We start from the raw sequence: 7,196 nt of genomic DNA, 5'->3' as shown, positions 1-7,196 counted from the left end.
CACCCAGGCACCCCAATTTTTATGTTTTTTTAAGGTAATCTCTACCCCAATGTGAGACTCACACTCACAGCCCCAAGATCAAGAGTCTACCAACTGAGCCAACCAAGCTCCCCTGTTCCCAAGTCTTTAGCACTTTAATTCTTGAATTAGTGACCCACCTTGATGTCATTACTTTACTACCATTTAAACCTCTANAGAGAGAGTCAGAGAGCAAGAGAGCACAAGCCTGGGGGGAGGACCAGAGGGAGAAGCAGACTCCCTGCTGAGCAGGGAGCCCGATGCAGGACTCAATCCTGGGACCCTGGGATAGTGACCTGAGTTGAAGCACTCTTAACTGATAGAGCCACCCAGGCACCCCAATTTTTATGTTTTTTTAAGGTAATCTCTACCCCAATGTGAGACTCACACTCACAGCCCCAAGATCAAGAGTCTACCAACTGAGCCAACCAAGCTCCCCTGTTCCCAAGTCTTTAGCACTTTAATTCTTGAATTAGTGACCCACCTTGATGTCATTACTTTACTACCATTTAAACCTCTATAAAGTTAGTTTTAGGTTGTCATTGTGTTTCAAACAGTTGTTTGAGATAGCTCCATGCCTAACCTATTCCTACTCTCACTGCTATCCTTTGTTCCATAAGCTCTTAGCTTCCTTTAAACTTACGTTTCTATATTATGCACACACGAATATTAATACACTTTCATACAAATTCATGAATAGAATCCTATACTCATTGTAAATGGTCTTTAAGATGTTCAGGTGCAGACTTTTTTTTTTTTTTAATAGCACGTGTTACTCAATAGCACCTTACAGTCTTGTCTGCGTCAACCAGTATAATGCTAATTCATTATTTCAGTGATTGCATACTATTTCAGGATGTGGCTGTGTCATTTATACTTGGAGGATTTTTCATATTCCTTCTCACTAAATTGCTTGTTATCAATTATACAAAAATATTTTGAGACTGAGTTAAAATGCTGATTCTCCACCAGGGGCAATTTTGTCCTTTAGGGGACATTGAGCGATGTCCAGAGACATTTTAGGCTGTCAGACTGGGGAGGTGTCGCTAGAGGCCAGAGATGCTCTAAACATCCGACAAGGCCCAGGGCAAACCCCAGCACAGCGAATTACCTGGGCCACAATATCAATAGTGCTGAGATGAGGAACCCTGAGGAAATAATGCATATCTATATTTTTAATACTTATAGATGTTTTCCAATTATTTTCTCCAAACATTATAGCAGGTCACATTTATTATTTTTTTTATTTTTTTAACGTTTTTTATTATGTTGTGTTAGTCACCATACAGTACATCCCTGGTTTCTGATGTAAAGTTCGATGATTCATTAGTTGCATATAACACCCAGTGCACCATGCAATACGTGCCCTCCTTACTAGCCATCACCAGTCTATCCCATTCCCTCACCCACCTCCCCTCTGAAGCCCTCAGTTTGTTTCTCAGACACAGTTATTTTTTTTTCCTTTTTTCTTTTTCTTAAATTTAAATTCAATTAGCCAAGGTATAGTCCACCATTGGTTTTTGATAAAATGTTCAATGATTAATCAGTTCAGTATAACACCTTGTGCTCATCACATNAGTGCACCATGCAATACGTGCCCTCCTTACTACCCATCACCAGCCTATCCCATTCCCCCACCCCCCTCCCCTCTGAAGCGCTCAGTTTGTTTCTCAGACACATTTATTTTTTTCCTTTTTTCTTTTTTTTAAATTTAAATTCAATTAGCCAAGGTATAGACCATCATTGGTTTTTGATAAAATATTCAATGATTAATCAGTTCAGTATAACACCTTGTGCTCATCGCATCACGTGCCCTCCTTAATGCCCATCACCCAGTTACCCCATCCCCCCCACCTCCTTTTCCACAACCCTCTGTTTGTCTCCCTCTGTGTTTTCTTTCCGTTCTGGTTTCCCCCCCTACCCTTAATGTCCTCTGCACTATTCCTTATGTTCCACATATGAGTGACACCATATGATAATTGTCTTTCTCTGATTGAGTTATTTCACTTAGCATTATCTCCTCCTGTTCCATCCATGTTGATGCCGGTCACATTTCTGCAATGAAAATTAGACAGTACCTCTTTACTATCTGTTTAAAAATTCCAATCCCAATCGATGTGACAACCCTTTAAAATTTCTACAGCCTGCTGGGTGTGGAAGAGATCTATTGTTGTTTTCGTAAATGATTAGTGAGTTGGAGCAAAATTCATATATTATGTCACCATTATTTTTGCCCATTATCATNATTCATATATTCTGTCACCATTATTTTTGCCCGTTATTACCATATACCCATATATTATATGCTGATTTTCTATAACTGTCAGCATTTCAAATGATTTTTACAGATTGTTTCTCTCTCTCTCTCTTTTATTTTACTTTTTTTGGAGAGAGAGAGAGAGAGTTCTAGCAGGGAGGAGCAGAAGAAGAGGGAGAGAGTGAATCTTAGGCAGATTCCAAGCCCAGCACTGGGGCTTGATCTCATGACTCCAAGATCATGACCTGAGCCAAAATAAAGAGTCAGATGCTTGACCAACTGATCCATGCAGGCACCCCTACAGATTATTGTTTCTCTATTGAATTCTGTGGAGATACTATGGCCATAAGATGTCTTAAAGTCTATTACTTAATGAAGAACTTCTTCCTTCTCAGTTTCTTGCCTTAATTCAGATTGTTCTGCTTGTAGATTTTATGGTGTTTTTTTTTTTAACTTTGGGGATTTTTTTTGTAATTTTAAGGACTTTGGGGGATTTTTTGTATTTTTTAAAATTTATTTTTTAATTTCTGTATAATTGACATGTGGTGTTATGTTAGCTTCTGGTGTACAATATGGTGATTTGACAATTGTATACATTACTCAGTGTTCATCATGATAAGCGTACCCTTAATCCCATTTATCTACTCCACCCCCACCCACCCTCTGTCAACTACCCGTTTGTTCTCTGTATTTGTCTGTTTGTTTGTTCATTTGTTGTATTTTAGATTGCACATATATGTGAGATCATATGGTATTTTTCTTTGATTTATTTCGCTTAGTACAATACCCACCAGTTCCATCCATGTTGTTGCAGATGGCAAGACCTCATTCTTTTTTATAGCAGAGTAATATTCTGTTGCATATATCTTTATTTATATCTCTATCAAAATCTATATCTATCTCTATATACCAACTCTTCTTTACTCATTCCCCTATCGATGGAAATTTGCCCTGCTTCTGTATCTTGGCCATTTAAACAATGCTGCAATAGACAAGGGGTACGTATAAATTTTCTAATCAGTGTTTTTGTCTTCTTTGTGTAAGTACCCAGTAGTGGAATTACTTGATCATGTCGTATTTCTCTTTTTAATTTTTGAGGAACCTCTGTACTGTATCCCAGGGGCTGCCCCAGTTTGCATTCCCACCAGCAGTGCACAAGTGTTCCCTCTCCTCCACATCCTGACCAACACTTGTCATTTCTTGTCTTTTTATTCTAGCTATTCTGACTGGTGTGAGTAGCTAGTCATACTCGTTTGGAAGTCACATAAATGGAATTATTTTATTTCCTCCTCAGATCGTTCACTGTTTGTATGTAGAAATGCAACTGATTTTTGAGGACTGGCTTCCTACTCAATTATTTTTCTGGAATAATCTACTAGTTCTATTATTGTTTTTGTGGCTTCATTAGGATTATCTACATGTAAGATCACACCGTCTGCAGATATGAATGCATTTCTTCCTTTCCAGTTTGGATCCCTTTTATTTCTTTTTCTTTCTTTAATTGCTCTGGGTAGAACTTCCAGTGTTATGTTGAGTAGAAGTCAGGAAACTGGGCATCCTTGCCTTGTTCCTGATCATACAGGAAAAATGTTCCCTGTATCCCCAGCGAGTACAATGTTTGCTGTGGGTTTTTCATAAATGGCTTTATGTTGAGATAGTTTTCTTCTATTCCTAGTTTTCAGTGTTTTTATCATGTTCCACACACAAATATAAACATTAATTCCTTGAGTGCAGAATATAAACAATAATGCACCTGCCAGGTTAGTAATGCATGATTGTGTCCTGCTCTTTCTCTTATTTTGGTAGTCACGTNTTTGCTGTGGGTTTTTCATAAATGGCTTTATGTTGAGATAGTTTTCTTCTATTCCTAGTTTTCAGTGTTTTTATCATGTTCCACACACAAATATAAACATTAATTCCTTGAGTGCAGAATATAAACAATAATGCACCTGCCAGGTTAGTAATGCATGATTGTGTCCTGCTCTTTCTCTTATTTTGGTAGTCATGTCAATGACAGGGAACTAGAGAATGATACACGAATTTCAGAATTTCTTCTTCTGGGATTTTCTGAGGAACCAGAATTGGAACCCTTACTCTTTGGGCTGTTCCTGTCCATGTACCTGGTCACCATCCTTGGGAACCGCTCATCATCCGGGCCATCAGCTCAGACTCCTGCCTCCAAACCCCCATGTACTTCTTCCTGGCCAACCTGTCCTTTGTAGACATCTGCATCACCTCCACCACCGTCCCCAAGATGCTGGTGAATATACAAACACAGAGAAAAGTCATAACTTATGACAGCTGCATCATGCAGATCTACTTTTTCTTACTTTTTATAGGTTTGGACAACTTCCTCCTGACTGTGATGGCTTATGACCGCTTTGTGGCCATCTGTCACCCCCTGCACTACACGGCCCTCATGAACCCCCGGCTCTGTGGACTGCTCNACAGAGAAAAGTCATAACTTATGACAGCTGCATCATGCAGATCTACTTTTTCTTACTTTTTATAGGTTTGGACAACTTCCTCCTGACTGTGATGGCTTATGACCGCTTTGTGGCCATCTGTCACCCCCTGCACTACACGGCCCTCATGAACCCCCGGCTCCATGGACTGCTTGTTCTGGTGTCCTGGTTCATGAGCATCTTCCATTCTTTGTTACAAACCTTAATGGTGCTGCGGCTGCCCTTCTGTACAAAGGTGGAAATCCCCCACTTTTTCTGTGAAATTAATCAGATGATCCAGCTTGCCTGTTCTGATAGCTTTCTTAATGACATGGTGGTATATTTTGCAGCTTTGATTCTGGGTGGTGCTCCCTTGTCCGGGGTCCTTTACTCTTACTCTAAGATAGTTTCCTCCATATGTCGAATATCATCAGCTCAGGGCAGTACAAAGCATTTTCCACCTGTGCATCTCACCTGTCTGTTGTCTTCTTATTTTATTGTACGAGCCTAGGAGTGTACCTTAGCTCTCCTACTACCCAGAGCTCCCATGCAAGTGCAGTGACCTCAGTGATATATGCCATGGTCATCCCCATGCTGAACCCCTTCATCTACAGCCTGAGGAACAAGGACATAAAGGGGGCTGTAAATGTATTTTTCAGAGGGAAACCATAAAAGGGCCATTTTTCAACAAGTTACTGTGATTTCAGGCTTAGCGCCTAACAGCAAGAAATTATAATTCTTTGAGTGGATCATGAAAGAAGAACTTAATCCCTCGATTTATATCCTGGAGTTTCAATTTTCTAAAGTTCAACCGCTTCATTGATTTCAAATACGTCCCTTTGTTAAACTTTCTGCTCCTGATAGCCAACAGTTTTTCCTTCTTATTTAATTTTTTTTTTAATTTTCAAAGTTAGTCCCAACCTTGAATCAGAAACAATTTGGAGATTCACATTTGCCTCATATACTGATGAATGGTATATAATGATTATCCTATAGTTATTAACTGATTATTCCTATAATATGTATAGTTATCATTTTATTAAATAAACTGCATTTGGCCACTGAGGCCAAAATTTATAATTTTTTTGTATAAGAAATTCTGAGATCACAGGTTTTCACTCTGTGCCTGCTATTCATTTCCATGTTAGCACTTTAAATGCTCTCCTTGGTGATATAGATTTTAGTGTACTAGTTTGTCTTGTAGCTAGTCATGGGGTTTTACAATCCTCCTTAGGGTCCTGTTCTCATCAGCTCAGCATCCACAGTATCCCTGGCACAGAATAGTAAGAAGAAAATTGTTTATAAAAACACCCTCCAAGCATAATCTACAGAAAGACAAATTTGCATAAACTAAATGACTTAATAGGGGCTCAGTATCAGAGAAGAATCAAAATATGGGGTGGGGGAATGGGATAGACGGGTGATGGGTAGTAAGGAGGGCATGTATTGCATGGTGCACTGGGTGTTATACGCAGCTAATGAATCACTGAACTTTGCATCAGAAACCAGGGATGTACTGTATGGTGACTAACATAAAACAATAAAAAAAACATTAAAAAATATGATAAAGTAAAATTTTCAATCATATAATATTTTACTGTGGAATATATGTTTTTGATGATGAACATCTACTCACTAAAGTGTGGGATATGTGGTGTCCANATGAATCAAGGAACTTTGCATCAGAAACCAGGGATGTACTGTATGGTGACTAACATAAAACAATAAAAAAAAACATTAAAAAATATGATAAAGTAAAATTTTCAATCATACAATATTTTATTGTGGAATATGTGTTTTTGATGATGAACATCTACTCACTAAAGTGTGGGATATGTGGTGCCCGTGTGTAAGGGGTTTTATTAATTCGAATGGAGAATTTAGTGGCAGATTTTAGATTATTTAATTGGATGATTTTGCTGTTTCTTTTTGAAAATTTCAAGCCCTTCCTAAACATTCCCCCTTCCCTTGCCCAAAATTTAATATATCCTCCTTTAAAAATGCTGTCATAAATATTATAATGTGAAGGAGTGAACAATGAGTGTATTCACTCTGTCATTAATTCTTTATTCTTTATTCTTATACTCTAAGCTCTCTTCAATCCTATGATCAAAGGATGACTCAGACAAGAGCTGGAATTCCTGTACAGTAATGCTCTGAGAATGGAAACTTGGGACTGAGGGTCCCACAAGTTATTCCTGCAAAAACATAGATTTTTTTTTCCAACCTCCTCCAGTTACCTGGATGGGAATCTCAATGGTAGTCACTTTTTAGTATAGTTATCTAAAATAAATGTGAATAACCAGGCCACTATGAATACTCCTTTCAAATATCAGAAGAAATGTCAAAAATAAGAAGCAGGAGATTATTCTTAATATTCTCAGTTCTGTTTACATTAATTATTGTATCAGTCAGCTATTGCTGCATAACAAGCCATGCCAAAAGGAAGCAATATAAGATAATGCTTTTTTTTTTTT

General features: G+C 38.2%; 1 pseudogene; it reads left to right on the top strand.

The window, feature by feature from the left end:
- Positions 1 to 4,277: 4,277 nt before the first annotated feature.
- Positions 4,278 to 5,391, top strand: LOC117798089 (annotated as a pseudogene).
- The last annotated feature ends 1,805 nt before the right edge of the window (positions 5,392 to 7,196 follow it).

This window comes from Ailuropoda melanoleuca, unplaced genomic scaffold, assembly GCF_002007445.2.
Source record: "Ailuropoda melanoleuca isolate Jingjing unplaced genomic scaffold, ASM200744v2 unplaced-scaffold24560, whole genome shotgun sequence".
Taxonomy (NCBI): Eukaryota; Metazoa; Chordata; class Mammalia; order Carnivora; family Ursidae; genus Ailuropoda; species Ailuropoda melanoleuca.
The sequence above is the reverse complement of the archived record's forward strand: the minus strand, read 5'-3'. Positions and strand labels throughout refer to the sequence as shown.